The sequence below is a fragment of the Melanerpes formicivorus genome, unplaced genomic scaffold (assembly GCF_026170545.1).
Source record: "Melanerpes formicivorus ecotype bairdi unplaced genomic scaffold, bMelFor1.0.p_v2 SCAF_9, whole genome shotgun sequence".
Lineage (NCBI taxonomy): Eukaryota > Metazoa > Chordata > Aves > Piciformes > Picidae > Melanerpes > Melanerpes formicivorus.
Genome location: NW_027142361.1, coordinates 21348394 through 21368779, shown reverse-complemented (window position 1 = coordinate 21368779; position 20386 = coordinate 21348394).

The following is a 20386-nucleotide window of genomic DNA, read 5'->3' as shown; positions in this document are numbered from 1 at the left end:
ATCCTGTGGAGACACGGAACTCCAGAGAGAATTGAGTCAGACAACGGAACTCATTTCAAAAACAATCTTGTATAGAGCTGGGCCAAAGAGCATGGTGTTGAGTGGATTTTCCATATTCCTTACTATGCACCAGCTTCAGGGAAGATTGAATGATACAACAGTTTGTTGAAGACCACTCTTAAAGCCATGGGGGAGGATCTTTGAAAAACTGGGAAAAACATTTAGCACAAGCGACCTGGCTGGTAAATAGCAGAGGTTCAGTGAATAGAGCTGGGCCTGCACATTCAGATCTGCTACGGAAAGTAGAAGGTGATAGAGTTCCTGTTGTTAGAGAAAAGAATCTGTTGGGTAAAACTGTTTGGGTATTTTCACCCTCAGGAGAGCCTAAACCTGTCCGAGGGGTGGTTTCAGCTGAAGGTCCGGGTCACACTTATTGGGTAATGCAAGAGAATGGTGAAATTCAGTGTATTCCACAAAGAAATTTAACTTTAGCTGAAAGAGGTTAATTTCAAACTGTTGTACAGCTACGTTGCGTCCAAAGGAGGAATCTACGAGGAATCTACGGTGCATGAACTCTGAGATCCCTGAGAGTCCTGAGTCAACTAAGGGACCCTGAGAATCCCTGTTTCCCTTTTCTTCGCTTCGTCGGCGATGAGATAAACTGTTTTCCATTTTTTCTCATTTCCTGATTTTCTTGGACTTTTGAATCATCTACATCTGAGCATAGCCGGAATGGACTATGAACTTTACTTACGAACTGTAAATATTATTTTGGATTGGATGAACAGTATGAACAGCCAATGAAATTGTTTTGAAGGGGTGGACTGTGACCATTTGAGGCTGTGCCTTTAAGAAAAGGACAGTACTTGGACACTATGGCTGAATGTTTTGGAAATGTTAATGAAAACAATCAGATATTCTAAACTAATTTCATTGGTGGATTGGTAAAGAGGGCAGTTCTGAGCTTGGGTGCAGCTGAGACTTTCCTCAGTTCACTCCTTCCCTTCTCCCTTTCCAGCTCGTCTGCCTCTGGGCTCCCTACCAGACTGACCCTGGACAGATAAGCAAACTAAGGCCTACTAACATATTCTTCTTTATTAACAACTCCTCTTTTTTCTCTCTTTCTAATCCTCTTTGGGGAAAAAGGGGAGAGAAGGGGGTACAGGGGGGGAACCCTCCTCCAGGGGGGGAATTTCATTCCTGTATTATTGGTTTTTTTTCTTTTTTTACCTTGCTGTATATTTCTGTGTATATATTGTAAATACTGTAAATTGTGTATATATACTGCATTCCCTAAAAATTGCTTGCAAATATAGCATTTCCCTTTTGCTCCTTCGGCTGGCAAGCTGTGGTTTTTATTTCTTTTTTTCCTCTTTGTGGGGGAGAGGAGGCTGAGCTTTCTCTCTCAAACCCACGACAGGGCTTTGTGCTGCCACTAGAATGTCATCCATGTAATGATATATCAGAACATCAGGAAATGCCTCTCGAACAGGACTAAGAATTTTTGCTACATACCACTGACAAATTGTAGGACTATTTTTCATTCCTTGTGGAAGCACAACCCAATCATATCTCTGCAAAGGTTGTTGCATGCTGATGTTTGGAACTGAAAAAGCAAATTTAGGAGCATCATTTGGATGTAAAGAAATGCTAAAGAAGCAATCTTTCAGGTCAATAACAGTTAAATGCCAATATCATGGTATCATTCTGGGTGAGGGTAGCCCTGGTTGAAGGCTCCCCATATCTTCCATAACATCATTAATCTTTCTGAGATCATGGAGTAAGCGCCACTTGCCTGTTTGTTTTTTGATGACAAAAATAGGAGAGTTCCATGGACTCGTGGAGGGTACAATATGCCCTTTCCCCAATTGCTCCGTGACTAGTTCTTGGAGTGCATGAAGCTTTTCCAATGGGAGGGGCCATTGATCCACCCAGACAGGGGAATTTGTTTTCCATGTTAACTGAAGGGTGTCGCGCACCACAATGGCCCCCTCTAAAAATGGGTGTTCATGGTCATCCCCCATTGTAAAAGCACATCACGACCCCATAGCACCATAGGCACAGATAAAACAAAAGGTTTCACAGAAGCTATATGTTCCTCTGGTCCCTGAATCTGAATGAAATTCAGGCTCTGATGACTTTCTCCAGCTCCCCCTATGCCTGCCAGCGCCTCAGATGAACTAGCTACAGGCCTGCGAGGGGGCCATTTAGCTCTGGAAATCACTGTGACGTCTCCTCCAGTATCAATAATACCACTAAGCACTATTTTCTGCTGACCATACATCAGGACACATTGACAAATAGGACATTTTTGAGAAATAGTCTTGTCACCGGTTGGGGCTGTCCCCTTAAGAAAGGGAATATGGTGGACGGAAGTTGGTAAATGAAAAGAACAATCTAAACTAATTTCATTGGTAAAGTGGGAGGAAGCACCTTCTGAACTGGGAGTGCAGGAGGGTATACTGGGCATTCCAGCACTTTATCTTCAGTCTTGCTTCCGCTTCTCCTTCGGGCAGCAGCTTGCAGCTCCTGGGCTTTCTGCCAAGGCTTCAGCCTTGAAACTGATAAAGGCCTGTATTGACTCCTTTCCAATTAACACAAACTGCTTCTAGCCTTTTTTTCTCTTTCTCTCTCTTTTCTAACCCACTCTGGGGAATTGGGGGAGAGAGGGGGAGAGTGGAGGTGGGGAACCCCCTCAGCAAGGGGGGGGGGGAAACTCTCATTTCTGTGTTACTTTATTGCATATCTTTGTATATATTGTAAATATTGTAAATTTGTATATATTCCCCTGCATATCCTACATTGCTTTGTAAATATACAGCTCCACTGCTTTACTAATTCAGCTGTGAGTTTTTTTTTCCTTTCCCTCCAATTTTCTTTCCCTTTACTTTACAGGGGGGAGGGAAGAGGCTTCTTGGCCTTACCCTTCCAACCCTACGACATTTTTTTTCTTGGCGTACCCAACGTGCAGCAGATAATTAGTTTAATTTATTACTTGATTGATTTAGTGTTTTCTAGCTGAATTAGCAAACATGAAGGTGTTGTGGTTTGTGGAGCGATTATTCTTTTCAATTTTTGGGGCTCTGGTTTACAGATATTGCTTGGGTTTGATTTTGGATTACCTGGGTAAATATTTGGTGCGGACAATTTATATGCGGGTTATGTATAGAGTTAGACTATGGTATGGAAAATGCGTGGATTTCTTACGGCCAGTGAGATACAGAAATGTTATCTCCACCACTCTCCTAATTGAGATAAAGGGTTTTAGGATTCCGCCGGAGGAGAGAGTAACTTTAGGTGATGCCTGGGATCCAAAGGTGATTTATGTGATGTGTATAAATCTGCTGCTGGTGATGGTAATTGCATATTTACTGTCCTCTCTGCGGTGAGTGAGAAAGATATCCAAAGCTTGTTTTGTTATTAAAACTAGATCAAAACGACGTGGTTCTGGATCAGTCCCAGAGTCATCTAGTGATGAGGAATATGGAGACTCTCTGTCAGTTAAAAAGAGGGCTAAAAAGTTAATTGGTAAAGCAGCTCCAAATGACTTTGCTGATTCTGGCAAGCTGCCAAGGGCGTCGGCTGGTATCAACATGGCGCCTGCTCCTTCTCCTTCTTCTTCTTCTCCGTCGGCCATTAACGGAGCAACGTCACTTCCGCCCACTCCCTCGGTGGGACCGGAAGTCACTGCCCCAGCAGCTGATTTATCTCAGGACCTGTCAGCTTCTGTTAAGGTGGCTGTAAATTCAAACACAGCTCCAGTTAAGGTGGCTGTTTTAAAGACTAGAGGTGGAAAGGCCAAAGATGGAGAAGAAGAGCTGGAGACTGATCCTGGTGAGGGGCCCTCCACTCTAAGAAATCCTGCTGAGGAGGAAGAGAAGGTTTGTTTTAAAGATCTAGCTAACCTAGTGAGATCAAAGCAGAATAGAGATGAAGTTAGGAAAGGAGCTGGCAAAGGTGGTTCTCAGCTTAAAGAGATCCTTGGGAGAATGACAGCAGGATTATTAGGACAAAAAGTTCAGGGAGAAGAGGAGGAAGATGATATTTCAGAGTGTTCGTCACCCCGCGAGGAATTGAGAAATGTCCGTAAATTTGTATATATTCCCCTGCATATCCTACATTGCTTTGTAAATATACAGCTCCACTGCTTTGCTAATTCAGCTGTGAGTTTTTTTTTCCTTTCTCTCCAATTTTCTTTCCCTTTACTTTACAGGGGGGAGGGAAGAGGCTTCTTGGCCTTACCCTTCCAACCCTACGACAAGTCTGTACCCACAAAATCTCTGGATCCCCAGTAGACCCAAATCCTCCTTTATTTCTTTAATGCTGTATTGATTTATTGTTTTATTGCTGGATTAGAAAGCATGAAGGTGCTGTGGGTTTTGGAGCATGGGTTTTTTTCAATTTTTGGGCCTCTGGTCTATAGATATTGTTTGGGTTTGACCCTGGATTACCTGTGTAAATATTTGATGCAGACAATTTATTTGTGGTTTATGTATCAAGTCAGACTTCTCTATGCACACTGTGTCAATTTCTTCTGGCCAGCGAGATACAGGAATGTGACCTCTAGCACTCTCCTGATTGAGATAAAAGAGTTTAAGATCCCAGTAGGGGAAAGGGTAACTTTAAGTGATGGCTGGGATCCAAAGGTGATTTATTTGATGTGTGTAATTCTGCTCTCGGTGATAATTAATGTGTATCTGCTGTTTTCTTTGCTTCGGGAGAGGAAGGTGTCGAGAGCATGTTTTCTTATTAAGCCTAGATCAAAAAGAAGGCGGCGTGGCTCTGGGTCAGTCCCAGAGGCGTCTAGTGATGAGGATTGTGGAGAATCTGTGTCAGTTAAAAAGAAAGCTAGAAAATCTATTGGAAAAGCTGCTTTGAACAGTTTTGCCGCTGATTCTGGCAAGCTGCCAGGGGTGGCGGCAACTGCCAACATGGCGTCTCCTCCTTCTCCTCCTCCTTCTTCTTCTTCGGCCATTAATGGGGCAAGGTCATTTCCACCTTCTTGCACGACGGGACCAGAAGCCACTCCTACAGTAGCTGCTTTGTCTCAGAACCTGTCAGCTTCTGTTAAGGAGGCTGTAAATTCAAACACAGCTCCAGTTAAAGTGGCTGTCTTAAAGACTAGAAGTGGAAAGACCAAAGCTGATACAGGAGCTAACGGAGGAGAAGAGCAGAAGACTGATCCTGGTGAGGGACCCTCTACTAGAAAAGATCCAGATGAGGAGGAAGAAAAGATTTGTTTTAAAGATCTAGCTGAATTATTGAGGTCAACACCAGAAAGAGATGCAGCTAGGACAGCAGCTAAGGATGCTTCTCAGCTTAGAGAGATCCTTAGTAGAGTGACAGCAGGATTATGGGCGCAACATGTTCAGGAAGATGAAGCAGATGGAGAGGAAGATGACCTTTCTGGATGTCATTCACCTTGCGAAGAGATAAGAAATGTCCGCAAAGATTACGCCAGAGCAGATAAGGAGCCAATTCTAACTTGGCTTAGTAGATGTTATGATACAGGTGCTCCAACTCTAATAGTTGGAGACAAGTCAGCAGCTCAGCTAGGAAATCTCTCAAAGGATAATGGAATAGTTAGACATCTAGCCAAGATTCTCGGTAAGGTTAATCTGTGGGTACGCCTTTTAATGGTGGTTGCCCTGAGATACCCTTCCCAAGATGATCTTCCATGGAATCCTAAACCCTGGACTACCATAGATGAGGGAATTAAGCGCTTGAGAGAATTTGCTCTTAGAGAGCTACTCTATGGTGAACATGAAACTCTGAATCCTGATGACATTCCTGTGGGTATTGGTCTTGCTAAAAAGATCATCAAACTTGCTCCTTCTAATTATGCAAACATTCTGGCAAGCAGAATTGTGTCAAGAAATTATGGTGGAGCTTCTCCTACGGTTGGTCAATTCACTGATCAAATGAGACAATTGGAGGATAGCATGACACGTGTTTCTTTGGTTTCGGCCATTAAAACTCTGTCTGGTGAAATAAAGAATTGCATGAAACAGTTAAAGGAATTTTAAAATTTCATATCCGAATTGGCACAAAGAGATAATTCTAATTCTTCCTCCAGGTGGATACAAGTTTCATCTGTGAGGAATGCACGTCCTCCAAGGAGGTCATTCCAAAACAGATCAAATCAAAACAGACCACCAAGGCAGTCACGTAGGACCATTTGGATAACTCTGCGTGATCAATAAGTTTTGATTCCCGCAGAGACTTTTCTTAGTTTTGCACTTTTTCCTCCTTTCGCAGCTTGCAGCTTCTAGGCTTTCTGCCAGACTGACCTTGGACTGATAAAGCGTGAGGCCTGCAAAAATCTACTGACATTTTGCTCTAATGTATAACTGCTTTTAATTAACAACTGCTCTTTTTCTCTCTTTCTAACCGTCCCTGGGGAAAAAGAGGAGAGAAGGGGGTACAGGGGGGGAGCCCTCCTCCTGGCGGGGGGGAGGGGAATCTCATTCCTGTGTTACTTTGCTGTATATTTCTGTGTATATATTGTAAATACTGAAAATTGTGTGTGTATATATATATATATATCCTGCAGCCCCTAAAAACCGCTTGTAAATATAGCACATTCCTTTGCTCATCTGGCTGTGATTAGCTGTGGGTTTTTTTCCCCTCACTTACAGGGGGGGAGAAGGCTGAGGCCTTCCCCTCAACCCTCGACAAAGGAGTTCTTGCATTAATTCATAAGCGTCTCCTTCTGAGGAACTCTCCTGGTTCCCCATGTTTCCCACTACTCACCTCTCGTCCAGCGGGAGGGATTGCTCTGGCCAGCCGGCTTCTCCTACTTCCTTTCAGCAGCTCATTCAAAGTTCCGAGGGAATACACGGCAGGACGCAGCTTAGCGTTTCATCACCCCTATCATGTCGGGGCTTAGGTTGGATGTTAGGAAGAAGTTCTATACTGAAAGAGTGATTGCCCATTGGAATGGGCTGCCCAAGGAGGTGGTGGAGTCGCCGTCATTTGAGGTTTTCAGGAGGAGACTTGATGGGGTGCTTAGTGCCATGGGTTAGTTGTTTAGGTGGGTTGGATTGGTTGATGGGTTGGATGCGATGATCTTGAAGGTCTCTTCCAACCTGGTCTGGTCTGTTCTAAATAAAAAATAAAGGTTTATTCTAAATAAAGGGTCACCATTTGCCGCAATTAAGATACGGGACGCAGCCTGATGCAGGCCAGGTGTCCACTTTATTATGCAGAATTCATCTTTATAAAACTAATACAACACAGGAGCCATTTACAACTGGAACAGGGATTCTGTTACATCAATCTGCTGTATGTCTGAAGTCTGACCCTCTCAGGTCATAACAACCACACGTAACCAAATATCTGCCCTCCTCCAACAGCACTGCTGCACTGAGTTCCCATAGTTGTTCACAAGCCATCAAGACCAACACTGTCTCCTTCTTATCAGTCCAGCAGTGCTTGGAGCTCGGCTCTCCAAGATTTAACCCTTCATTTGCTGGAGCCCAACTCATGAGGCTGCAATAAACCACAAAAGAAGTAAATGGTAATTCTGGGCCAACTGGGTTGCAATTTATTGCTGTCAAAGAGGCTGCTGGGAGAAATCCCAATTTACAGGGACTGGGTTAGGTAGCAGCCTACATACAATTCCCCACCAATATAATTCACATTGGAGTCCAAGGTCTCATATCTTTCAGCAAATGTCTTCCCATAAATCTCTATTAAATTTCCTCTTAAAAAAGAAATTGAAACTGAAGGGAGTACTTTAGAAGCAGGTTTTGTGAGATGAACAAAAGAAATTCCTGGTCTTTGCATTGTTTGCAGGGACCTGCCCAGTTGCCTGCATTGGTGGCTACTCTCAGCTTCTCCCATCATTTAAGGGGACTTTGCACAGGATTCTAGTCCCCTCAGCATCTTCATAGCCCTTCACTGGACTTTCTCCAGTAGTTTCTCATCTCTCTTTAACTGGGCAGCCCAGAACTGGACACAGTACTCCAGCCTCATTACAGGCAGAGTAACAGGGAAGGAGAACCTCTCTCAATCCGCTGGCCAAACTCTTAGTGCACCTCAGAACATTGTTGGCCTTCTTAGGGTAGGGTTCTTAGACACAAGAGAACATGACTGGCTCATGGTGAGTTTCTTGCCTACCAATTCTTCTCTACAGAACTGCTCCCCAGCAAGTCAACCCCTATTCTGTACTGGTGCATGGGGTGAGTCCACACCTGGAATACTGTGTCCAGTTTTGGGCTCCCCAGTTCAGACCTGCTGGAGAGAATCCAACAGAGAGCCAGAAGGAAGATTAGGGGACTTGAGCATCTCCCCTATGAAGAGAGACTGAGAGCCCTGGGCTGTTTAGTCTTGAGAAGACTGAGAGGGGATCTCATCAATGTGTATAAATATCGGAGGGGTGGGTATCAAGTGGAGGGGGCCAAGCTCTTTTCAGTGGTGCACAATAGTAAGACAAGGAACAACAGGTACAAACTTGAACATAAAAGATTTCACCTCAACATGAGGAGAAACTTTTTTACAGTGAGGGTGACAGAGCACTGGAACAGGCTGCTCAGAGAGGTTGTGGAGTCTCCTTCTCTGGAGACTTTCAAAACCCAGGTAGATGCATTCCTTTCAGATTACCCTGGGTGATGCTGCTTTGGCAGGGGGGTTGGACTCAATGTTCTGTACACTGCACTGGTTAGGTCACACCTTGAGTCCTGTGTCCAGTTCTGGGCCCCTCAGATTAGGAAAGATGTTGAGTTGCTGGAATGTGTCCAGAGAAGGGCAAAATAGTTGGTGAAGGGTTTGGAGCACAAGCCCTGTGAGGAGAGGCTGAGGGAGCTGGGGTTGCTTAGCCTGGAGAAGAGGAGGCTCAGGGGAGACCTTATTGCTCTCTACATCTACCTGAAGGGAGGTTGTAGCCAGGTGGGGATTGGTCTCTTCTTCCAGGCAATAGAATAGAATGGAATAGAATCATAGAATCAATAAGGTTGGAAGAGACCTCAAAGATCATCAAGTCCAGCCTGTCATCCAACACCTCATGACTACTAAACCATGGCACCAATGCCATGTCCAATCTCCTCTTGAACACCTCCAGGGACGGTGACTCCACCACCTCCCTGGGCATCACATTCCAATGGCCAACAACTCTTTCTGTGAAGAACTTTCTCCTCACCTCCAGCCTAAACTTCCCCTGGCACAGCTTGAGACTGTCCTCTAACTACAGAAGAGCAGATTTAGATTGGAAGTTAGGAACAAGTTCTTTACCATGATGGTAGTGGAACACTGGAACAGGTTGCCCAGGGAGGTGATTTGGGCCCCATCCCTGCAGATATTCAAGGTGAGGCTCAGCTGGGCTCCGAGAAACCTGATCTGGTTAAGGATGGTCCTGCTGACTGCAGGAGGGGGTTGGACTAGATGACCTTTGGAGGTCCCTTCCAACCCAGACCATTCTGTGATTCTATAAAAAATGTGTATTGGGAATTGTCTAAAAGGTGTTGCACAACAAAAACCCTTTGGAAGACTAAAAGGGGAGCACTGCAATCCATCCTCTTCTCTCATCTTACTAACTTGCTAATCACCTTGTGTGTGTATCTCATTCTGTGCTCTCTGCTGTCAGATTGCAGCTGGTTTACCACGGGTTCAGGACAATCCCAGGACAGAGGGATTTTGGAAAGCAGGCCTCTGGGGTGTGTACTGGAACACAGGGAAGAGCTGGGGGGGTGGAATATGCTGAAGCAGAAAGAGCTGGTGGAGTAAAGTTAAGAACTGGCCAGAGGGCCAAGCCCAGAGAGTGGTGGTGAATGGTGCCACATCCAGTGGCACAGTGGTGTCCCTCAGGGATCAGTGCTGGGCCCCATGTTCTTTAATGCCTCTATTGATGATCTGGATGAGGGTATTGAATCCATCATCAGTAAGTTTGCAGATGACACCAAGCTGGGGGCAGGTGTTGATCTGTTAGAGGGTAGGAGAGCTCTGCAGAGGAACCTTGACAGGCTGGACACATGGGCAGAGTCCAAGGGCATGAGACTGAACACATCTAAGTGCCAGGTTCTACACATTGGCCAGAACAACCCCATGCAGTGCTACAGGCTGGGGTCAGAGTGGCTGGAGAGCAGCCAGGCAAAAAGAGACCTGGGAACACCTCACATTGCATCAGGTTGCTCACAGCCATATCCAGACTGGCCTTCAAAATCTCCAGGCATGAAGCTTCCACCACCTCCCTGGGCAACCTGTTCCAGTGTCTCACCATCCTCATGGGGAAGAATTTCTTCGTAACATCCAATCTGAATCTACCCATTTCTAGTTTTGTTCCATTCCCCCTAGTCCTATCACTCCCTGATACCCTAAAAAGTTCCTATGTGATCTGCTGTTGTGAAGAGGTTATTAAATTTATTAATATGAAATATGAATTATGAAAATATTTTTATTAATTATCACATTATTAATAACCAATGAATCACTAACTTATATACATGTTCTAGTGCACGTTCATGAAATACATTCCATAAGTGGCTCAGTGTTATGATTAGAACTTAATTGAACTAATGAAGGGTGCAGGCTGCCCAGGGAGGTGGTGGAGTCACCATCCCTGGAGGTCTTCCAGAGGGGATTGGATATGGCACTTGGTGCCATGGTTTAGTAGTCATGAGGTGTTGGGTGTCAGGTTGGACTTGATGATCTTCAAGGTCTTTTCCAACCTTATTGATTCTGTGATTCGATCACTGTCACTGCTCTGCCTCAAACACAGGAAAGAGCTGGGGGGTGGAATATGCTGAAACAGAAAAAGCTGGTGGAGAAAAGTTATAATCAATGGCCAAGCTATACTTTAGATGAGCAGAAAAAGTGGCTGGAAAATGGGACCACCACCTATAATACTATTTTGCAACTTATGCTGTTTCAGGATGAGTGGCCTCCTGAGCTGGGTGATGGGGTCAGGGAGCAGTGTAATGCCCTGGAAATCCATGAGGAATTAGTTCGGGACCTGCTGAGCCACTTGGACACTCACAAGTCCATGGGACTGAATGGGATCCATCCTAGGGTGCTGAGAGAGCTGGCAGACGAGCTGGCCAAGCCGCTCTCCATCATTTTCCTCCAGTCCTGGCTCACTAGTGAGGTCCCAGATGACTGGAAACTGGCCAATGTGATCCCCATCCATAAGAAGGGTCGGATGGAGGAACCTGGAAACTACAGGCCAGTCAGCCTGACCTCAGTGCCAGGGAAAATGATGGAGCAGATTATCCTGGCGGCAATAACTGCGCACCTGAAGGATGGCCAAGGGCTCGGGTCTAGCCAGCATGGATTTAGGAAGGGCAGGTCCTGCCTGACCAACCGGATCTCCTTCTATGATCAGGTGACCCGTCTGGTGGATGTGGGGAGGCCTGTGGATGTGGTCTACCTGGACTTCAGCAAGGCCTTTGACACCGTCCCCCACAGCAAACTGCTGGCTAAGCTGTCAGCTCGTGGCTTGGACCACTACACTCTGTGCTGGGTTAGCAACTGGCTGGAGGGCCGGGCCCAGAGAGTGGTGGTGAATGGTGCCACATCCAGCTGGCGGCCAGTCACCAGTGGCATCCCCCAGGGATCAGTGCTGGGCCCCGTCCTCTTTAACATCTTCATTGATGATCTGGATGAGGGGGTCAAGTCAGTCATCAGCAAGTTTGCAGATGACACCAAGTTAGGGGCAGATGTTAGTCAGTTAGAGGGTAGAAAGGCTCTGCAGGGGGACCTCGACTGACTTGGACAGATGGGCGGAGTCCAATGGGATGGTATTCAACAAGTCCAAGTGCCGGGTGCTGCACTTTGGCCATGGCAATCCCATGCAGACCTGCAGGCTGGGGTCAGAGTGGCTGGAGAGCTGCCAAACGGAGAGGGACCTGGGGGTGCTGATCAACAGCTGCCTAAACATGAGCCAGCAGTGTGCCCAGGTGGCCAAGAAGGCCAATGGCATCCTGGCCTGCATTAGGAATAGTGTGGCCAGCAGGAGCAGGGAGGTCATTGTGCCCCTGTACTCTGCATTGGTTAGGCCACACCTTGAGTCCTGTGTCCAGTTCTGGGCCCCTCAGTTCAAGAAGGACATTGAGACATTTGAACGTGTCCAGAGAAGGGCAACAAGGCTGGTGAGAGGCCTTGAACACAAGCCCGATGAGGAGAGGCTGCGGGAGCTGGGATTGTTTAGCTTGGAGAAGATCAGGGGTGACCTCATTGCCCTCTACAACTACCTGAAAGGTGGTTGTAGTCAGGAAGGGGTTGGTCTCTTCTCCCAGGCAACCAGCACCAGAACAAGGGACACAGTCTCAAGCTGTGCCTGGGGAAGTTTAGGCTCGAGGTGTGGAGGAAGTTCTTCACCAAGCGAGTCATTCGTCATTGGAACAGGTTGCCCAGGGAGGTGGTTGAGTCATCGTCTCTGGAGGCGTTCAAGGGGAGATTGGACGTGGCACTTGGTGCCATGGTCTAGTCATGAGGTCTGTGGTGACAGGTTGGACTCGATGATCCTCAAGGTCTCTTCCAACCTTGGCGATACTGTGATACTGTGATACCAAGGAGAGGGCAAATGGGATGAGGTGCAGGATGTGGTTTTCTTTTTCACTTTGTGGAAATTTTTCACTGCTCTGCCTCAAAGAGGTCCAGAAGAGATCTCTATTACCTCCCTGTGCTTGAGGGAATCACAAAATCACAGAATGGTAGTGGTTGGAAAGGACATCTGGAGATCATGGAGGTCTAACTCTGTGACTCTGTGTGGTAAAGCAGGATCACCTAGAGCAGGTTGCACAGGCTCATATCCAGGTGAGTTCAGAAAGCCTCCAGAGGAGGAGACTCCACAAGCTCTCTGGGCAGCCAGTGCTCTGACAGCCTGACAGGAGAAACATTTTACTCATGTTAGATGGAACCTCCTGCTTGTGCCTGTTGCACCTTGTTCTGATGTGGGGCACCACTAAAAAGAGTATGGCCTCCTCTTCTTGTCACTTGCTCTTTAGCTACTGATCAGCATTGAGAAGATCCCCTCTCAGTCTTCTCTTCTCCAGGCTAAATAGTACCATGTCTCTCAGCCTTTTTCCTCATCAGGTTAATGTTCCATTACCTTCAGCATCTTCATAGCCCTCCTGGACTCTCTCCAGTGTTTCTTTGCTTCTCTTGAACTGGGCACTCTAGAACCTCCCTCAACCTACTGGCCACATTTCTTAAAGCATCCCAGGGCACCATTGGTCTTCTTGGCTGCAAGAGCATGTTGCTAGCTCATGGTGAACTTCTTGCCCACAAGGAGTCCCAGGTCCCTATCTGAGGAGCTGCTTTCCATCAGGCCAGTCCCTAACTTCTAATGACACATGGGGTTATTCTTCCCTAGATGCAGGATTCTACACTTGTCCTTGTTGAACTGCCTCCCAGTAGGTCAATCCCATTATCAAGCAGACACAGCACAGGAAAAGGACATATGGAACTTTCCCCCATCCCTTTCACACAGTAATCCCTGATACAGACTAAACAATTTCATCTTCATGTCACCTGCATGTAAATTCTGTAGGGCTGTGGTGGGATGGAAGGGGTAAGGCCAAGAAGCCTCCTCCCTTCCCCCTTTGTAAAGTAAAAGGGAAAAAAAATTGAAGGGAAAGGAAAAAAAACTCGCAAGCTGAATTAGCAAAGCAGTGGAGCTATATTTACAAAGCGATGTAGGGTTTGCAGGGAATTATTTACAAATTTACAATATCTACAATATATACAAAGATATACAACAGAGTAACACAGAAATGAGAGTGCCCCCCTCGGCAGAGAGGGGTCCCCCACCTCCGCTCTCCCCTCTCTTCCCCCCCTTTCCCCAGAATGGGATAGAAAGAGAAAGAGAAGAGAGGAAAAAAAAGTTAGAAGCAGTTTGTGTTAATTGGAAGGGAGTTAGTATACAGGCCTGTTATCTGGTTTTCAAGGCCGGGGCCTTGGCAGAAAGCCCAGCACAGAAAGCTGCTGCACGGAGCAAAGACGGAAGCAAGACTGACAGAAAAGTCGTGGAAATGTCCAGTTTAGTCCCAGCTCAGAAGTGCTTCCTCCCACTCGTCCAATGAAATTAGTTTAGACTATTCCTTCCGTTTACCAACTTCCGTCCACCATATTCCCTTTCTTAAGGGGGCAACGTCAACCGGCCACAGTCCACCCCTTCTAAACAATTTCATTGGCTGTTCACACTGTCCATCCAATCCAAAACGATATTTACAGTTCGTGAGTAAAGTTCATAGTCCATTCCGGCTATGCTCAGATGTAGATGATTCAAAAGTCCAAGAAAATCAGAAAATGAGAAAAATGGAAAACAGTTCATTTCTTCACCGACGAAGCGAAGAAAAGGGAAACAGGGATTCTCAGGGTCTCTTAGTTGACTCAGGGCTCTCAGGGATCTCAGGGTTCGTGCACCATAGATTCCTCGTTGATTCTTCCTCTGGACGCGATGTAGCTGTACAACAGTTTGAAATCAACCTCTTTCAGCTAAAGTTAAATTTCTTTGTGGAATACACTGAATTTCACCATTCTCTTGCATTACCCAGTAAGTGTGACCCGGACCTTCAGCTGAAACCACCCCTCGGACAGGTTTAGCCTCTCCTGAGGGTGAAAATACCCAAACAGTTTTACCTAACAAATTCTTTTCTCTAACAACAGGAACTCTATCACCTTCTACTTTCCGTAGCAAATCTGAATGTGCAGGTCCAGCTCGGTTCACTGAACCTCTACTATTTACCAGCCAGGTTGCTTGTGCTAAATGCTTTTCCCAGTTTTTCAAAGATCCACCTCCCATGGCTTTGAGAGTGGTCTTCAACAAACCGTTGTAGCGTTCAATCTTCCCTGAAGCTGGTGCATAGTAGGGAATGTGGAATATCCACTCAATACCGTGCTCTTTTGCCCAGTTCTTTACAAGGTTGTTCTTGAAATGAGTTCCGTTGTCTGACTCAATCCTCTCTGGAGTTCCGTGTCTCCACAGGATCTGTCTCTCCAGACCGAGAATGGTGTTGCGTGCAGTTGCATGTGGAACTGGATAAGTTTCCAACCATCCAGTGTTTGCCTCTACCATAGTAAGCACATACTGCTTACCAGAACGAGAACGTGGTAGAGTGATGTAGTCAATCTGCCAAGCTTCACCATACTTGTACTTGGACCATCTGTCACCATACCACAAGGGCTTAAGTCGTTTTGCCTGCTTAATAGCAGCACAAATGTCACAGTCATGGATGACTTGCATGATAGCATCCATGGAAATGTCTATGGATCTGTCACGAGCCCATTGGTATGTTGCATCTCTGCCTTGATGTCCTGACGAATCGTGAGCCCACCGAGCTAAGAATATCTCACCCCGGTGTTTCCAGTCGAGATCAAGATTAGAGTCCATGTCTACTTGAGAAACTCTTGCAGCTAGATCTGCCTGATGGTTGTGTTGCTGTTCCTCAGTAGCTTTGCTCTTAGGAATGTGAGCATCGATGTGTCTCACTTTCACTGGAATTCTCTCGATTCGATCAGCAATGTCCTGCCACAGGCTGGCTGCCCAAATGGGTTTTCCTTTCCTCTGCCAACCACTCTTCTTCCAGTTCTTTAGCCAACCCCATAGAGCATTGGCTACCATCCATGAGTCGGTGTAGAGATAAAGCTTTGGCCATCTCTCACGTTCAGCTACGTCGAGAGCTAGCTGGACAGCTTTTACCTCTGCGTACTGACTGGATTCTCCTTCTCCATCTTTCGCCTCTGCAACTCGGCGTGTTGGACTCCACACTGCAGACTTCCACCTTCGCTTGTTTCCAACAAGACGACAGGAACCGTCTGTGAACAAAGCATATTTCTTTTCATCATCAGAGAGGTCATTGTAAGGAGGAGCTTCCTCAGCACGAGTCACTTTCTCCTCTGGAGGTTTGGCACAGTTGATACCTTCAGGCCAACTTGAGATCACTTCCACTAGACCAGGTCTTTCAAGATTTCCCATTCGAGCTCTCTGTGTTATCAGAGCCATCCACTTAGACCAGGTTGAGTCTGTGGCATGATGTGGCGTGGATCCTTTGCCTTTGAACATCCAATTCAAAACTGGTAATCTGGGAGCTAGAAGAAGTTGTGATTCAGTTCCAATCACTTCAGAAGATGCTTTTACTCCTTCATAGGCAGCTAGAATTTCTTTCTCTGTTGGAGTATAGTTAGCCTCTGAACCTCTGTAACCTCGACTCCAGAAACCAAGTGGTCGTCCACGTGTCTCACCTGGAGCTTTTTGCCACAAGCACCAGGTTGGACCATTGTCACTTGCAGCCGTGTACAAAATGTTCTTAATGTCTGGACCATCTCGGACAGGTCCCAGACCCATTGCCTGAATCACCTCTTGCTTTACCTGGTCAAAGGCTGCTTGTTGTTCAGGTCCCCAGTGGAAATGGTTTCTCTTTCGAGTCACATCATACAGAGGTTTCACAATCTGACTGTATCCAGGAATGTGCAGTCTCCAAAATCCCACTATCCCCAAGAAACGTAGGGTCTCTTGCTTGTTTGTGGGACTTGCCATGGTAGAGACTCTATTTACCACATCCACTGGAATGTGTCGGCGTCCATCCTGCCACCGCACTCCCAGAAACTGAATCTCTGTGGTAGGTCCTTTCACCTTGTCTCGCTTGATGGCAAAACCTGCATTCAAAAGAATGTCAATGATTTTGTTACCTTTCTTGAAGACTTCCTCAGCAGTTTTACCCCAGACGATGATATCATCGATGAACTGGATGTGTTCTGGAGCACCTCCTTTCTCCAGAGCATCGTGGATCACTGCATGACAGATGCTTGAGCTGTGGATCCAGCCCATTGGCAGCCTGTTGAAAGTGTACTGGATTCCTCTCCAGGTGAAAGCAAACTGAGGCCTGCATTCCTCTGCTATGGGAATAGAGAAAAATGCATTAGCAATGTCTATGGTAGCATACCATTTGGCCTCTTTGGATTCCAGCTCATACTGCAGTTCCATCATGTCTGGTACTGCTGCACTCATAGGTGGTGTCACTTCATTCAGGGCTCGGTAGTCTACTGTCAGACGCCAGTCTCCATTCTGCTTCCGCACAGGCCACACTGGACTGTTGAAAGGTGAATGAGTTTTGCTGACGACTTTCTGACTTTCCAACTGACGAATCAGATTCTGAATGGGCAACAAAGAGTCACGGTTGGTTCTGTATTGTCTGTGATGCACAGTCTGAGAAGCAACCGGCAGTTTAATGTCCTGTATCTTATGTTGTCCCACAACTGCAGATTCATCAGAAAGTTCAGGTCTGGCAGACAGCTTCAATTTTTGTCCATCAATTTCTATTGAAGCTACTCCAAAAGCCCATTTGTAACCTCTAGGGTCTTTGAAACGCCCTTCTCTCAGAAAATCAATTCCCAAAATACAAGGTGCATCAGGTCCGGTCACAACTGTATGCTTCCTCCATTGTTTACCAGTTAAACTTATATTAACCTCTACCTTACTTAACTCTTGAGATCCACCAGTGACTCCCAGAATAGTTATAGACTCTGATCCCTGATAATTTGATGGTATTATGGTGCACTGAGCTCCTGTGTCAACCAAGGCCCTGTACTTCTGAAATTGTGAAGTGCCAGGCCACTGGATGTACACATCCCAATAGATTCTGTTATCTCTGTTATCCCTCTCCTCCCCCTGGCGGGAGGCAGGGCACCCCTAGTTATGGGGAACATGCGCACATGTGCATTGCACATAGTTTGCAGGGTTATAACTTTGCATGTTATAACTGGAGCCACTGTTGGAGCCATAAGAGTCGTTCTGGGGAACTGTGGAAGTAACAGCTACCCTTCTGGTATTGCTACCTCGGGTTCTGCCACTTTGCAATTCCCTCAGTCTCCTGAAAAGATTAGAAGTTGGTTGGCCATCCCAGCGGTTCATGTTCTCACCAAACTGATCACGCAGAGTTATCCAAATAGTTCTACGTGATTGTCTTGGTGGTCTGTTTTGGAATGACCTGTTTTGGAATGTCCTGTTTTGGAATGACCTCCTTGGAGGACGTGTATTCCTCACAGATGAAACTTGTACCCACCTGGAGGAAGAATTGAAATTATCCCTTTGTGCCAATTGGGATATGGAATTTCTAAATTCATCTTTTAACTCTCTCATGCAATTCTCAATTTTTCCAGACAGAGTTTCAATGGCTGAAACCAAAGAACCACGTGTCATGCTATCCTCCAATTGTCTCATTTGATCACTAAATTGGCCAACCGTGGGAGAAGCTCCACCATAACTTCTTGACACAATTCTGCTTGCCAGAATGTTTGCATAATTAGAAGGAGCAAGTTTGATGATCTTTTTAGCAAGACCAATACCCACAGGAATGTCATCAGGATTCAGAGTTTCATGTTCACCATAGAGTAGCTCTCTAACAGCAAATTCTCTCAAGCGCTTAATTCCCTCATCTATGGTAGTCCAGGGTTTAGGATTCCAGGGAAGATCATCTCGGGAAGGGTATCTCAGGGCAACCGCTATTAAAAGGCGTATCCACAGATTAACCTTACCGAGAGCTTCGCCTAGATGTCTATCTATTCCATTGTCCCTTGAGAGAGTTCCTAACTGAGCTGCTGACTTGTCTCCAACTGTTAGAGCTGAAGCACCTGTATCATAACACCTACTAAGCCAAGCTAGAACTGGCTCCTTATCTGCCCTGGTGAAATCTTTACGGACATTTCGCAATTCTTCCCGTGGTGACGAACAGTCCGTAATATCATCTTCATCTTCATCTCCCTGAATTCTTTGCCCATAAAATCCTGCTGTCATTCTCCTAAGGATCTCTTTAAGCTGAGAACCACCTTTGCCAGCTGCTTTCCTAGCTTCATCTCTATCCTGCTTTGATCTCACTAGGTTAGCTAGATCTTTAAAACAAACCTTCTCTTCCTCCTGAGCAGGATCTTTTACAGTAGAGGGCCCCTCGCCAGGATCAGTCTCCTCCTCTTCTTCTCCATCTTTGGCCTTTCCAGCTCTAGTCTTTAAAGGAGCCACCTTAACTGGAGCTGTGTTTGAATTTACAGCCACCTTAATGGAAGCTGCTAAGTCCTGAGATAAATCAGCTGCTGGGGCAGTGACTTCCGGTCCCACCGAGGGAGTGGGTGGAAGTGACGTTGCTCCATTACTGGCCGACGGAGAAGAAGAAGAAGGAGAAGGAGTGGGAGAAGGAGTAGGTGCCATGTTGATACCAGCCGATGCCCTTGGCTGCTTGCTAGAATCAGCAAAGTCATTTAGAGCTGCTTTACCAATTAACTTTTTAGCCTTCTTTTTAACTGACACGGGTTCTCCACAGTCCTCGTCACTAGATGACTCTGGGACTGATCGAGAGCCACGGCGTTTTCTTTTTGATCTAGTTTTAATAACAAAACACGCCCTGGACACCTTTTTCTCTCGCCACAAGGAATACAGAGAAAACACATTAGTTATCACCAGCAGCAGAATTATACACATCACATAAATCACTTTTGGATCCCAGGCATCACCTAAAGTTACTGTCTCCTCAGGCGGAATCTTAAAACCCTTTATCTCAATTGGGAGAGTGGTGGAGGTAACATTCCTGTATCTCACTGGCCATAATAAATTAATACATTTTCCATACCATAATTTAACTCTATACATAACCCACGTATAAATTGTCCGCACCAAATATTTACCCAGGTAATCCAAAATCAAACCCAAACAATACCTGTAAACCAGAGCTCCAAAAATTGAAAAGAACAATCGCTCCACAAACCACAATACCTTCATGTTTGCTAATTCAGCTGGAAAACACTAAATCAATCAAATAATAAATTAAACTAATTATCTGCCGCACGTTGGGTACGCCAATAAAAAAAATGTGGTGGGATGGAAGGGGTAAGGCCAAGAAGCCTCCTCCCTTCCCCCTTTGTAAAGTAAAAGGGAAAAAAAATTGAAGGGAAAGGAAAAAAAACTCGCAAGCTGAATTAGCAAAGCAGTGGAGCTATATTTACAAAGCGATGTAGGGTTTGCAGGGAATTATTTACAAATTTACAATATCTACAATATATACAAAGATATACAACAGAGTAACACAGAAATGAGAGTGCCCCCCTCGGCAGAGAGGGGTCCCCCACCTCCGCTCTCCCCTCTCTTCCCCCCCTTTCCCCAGAATGGGATAGAAAGAGAAAGAGAAGAGAGGAAAAAAAAGTTAGAAGCAGTTTGTGTTAATTGGAAGGGAGTTAGTATACAGGCCTGTTATCTGGTTTTCAAGGCCGGGGCCTTGGCAGAAAGCCCAGCACAGAAAGCTGCTGCACGGAGCAAAGACGGAAGCAAGACTGACAGAAAAGTCGTGGAAATGTCCAGTTTAGTCCCAGCTCAGAAGTGCTTCCTCCCACTCGTCCAATGAAATTAGTTTAGACTATTCCTTCCGTTTACCAACTTCCGTCCACCATATTCCCTTTCTTAAGG